The sequence below is a fragment of the Oryzias melastigma genome, unplaced genomic scaffold, assembly GCF_002922805.2.
Source record: "Oryzias melastigma strain HK-1 unplaced genomic scaffold, ASM292280v2 sc06968, whole genome shotgun sequence".
NCBI classification, from domain to species: domain Eukaryota; kingdom Metazoa; phylum Chordata; class Actinopteri; order Beloniformes; family Adrianichthyidae; genus Oryzias; species Oryzias melastigma.
Genome location: NW_023423530.1, coordinates 1 through 934, shown reverse-complemented (window position 1 = coordinate 934; position 934 = coordinate 1). Strand labels below are relative to the sequence as shown.

Sequence of the window (934 nt, the reverse complement as noted above, 5' to 3'; positions counted from 1 at the left end):
TGCGGATTGTGTCCAGCTGGAATTATATGACACCAAGTATTTTATATATTGTAACAAGCTGGGAAAGAAAAAACCTGGAGTAAAATTCATGACATTTGAACCACTTCGACATTTGGCATTAAATCTATAATTGGTGGATGTTTGTGAGTGTCAGGTAGAGACAGTCCGGTGTGAACACAATGGGGCACATGTGTGTTCAAGAACCAGCAATTCGGGCGTTCTTGAATGTGTATCACAAGCCTGGTTTGAACATAGCTTGACAGCTTGGTGCAAACACCCATATCATTGGGAACCGATTTTAAAACCCTCTTGTTAGCTTATAGAATACACGAGGATTAACTCCTAAATAACCAGTAGATTCAAACCACATGACACCCAACTCACCCGCTCTTGCGTGCCGAACTTCCCATCAGCCACCAGGTGCACCTCATAGGTGAAGTTCATGCTCATAGCCAGCTTGATGAGCAGGTCAATGCAGAAGCCATAGCAGCACTGAGGGACGATGGGTTGACCTTTCCACACAAACACACTTTCAGTTGACTGGAGGTCCTCACAGGAGGAGCTAAGGGCTCTACGTACCTGGTATGGTCCCGTTGGGTCCAGTACAGATCACTTTCTTTATCAGGACTCCATTTACAGTGTATTCTTCTTTGCACGTTCCGTCGCTCTTTGTTGGCTTCACATAAACAAACGGCTCCTGGTGGATGGTCACGATCTGAGCACACACGACAAAAACAAAACCGTAAAACTCTCACTACTGCAGGCACAATTCTATGAAGTAACTTAAATCAAACCTCTGATTAGCTACAATGTTCCCCCCTCATTGTCGGGGGGGGTTAGGAAGCGGAGACATCCACCCCCACCCCCACCCCTTCCACCCCCCCAGCAGCCGAAGAATGTTTGTTACCAATTCATACTCCAAAAATTCTTCTGA

At 45.9% G+C, this 934-nt stretch overlaps 1 long non-coding RNA gene across 1 annotated transcript; it reads right to left on the bottom strand.

Moving 5' to 3' along the window:
- Positions 1-382: 382 nt before the first annotated feature.
- Positions 383-859, bottom strand: LOC112139308. Its single transcript, XR_004947637.1, has 2 exons — positions 580-859; positions 383-512 (listed from the first exon to the last, which is right to left on the bottom strand). It is a non-coding gene; the product is annotated as an uncharacterized LOC112139308 (long non-coding RNA).
- Positions 860-934: the final 75 nt, after the last annotated feature.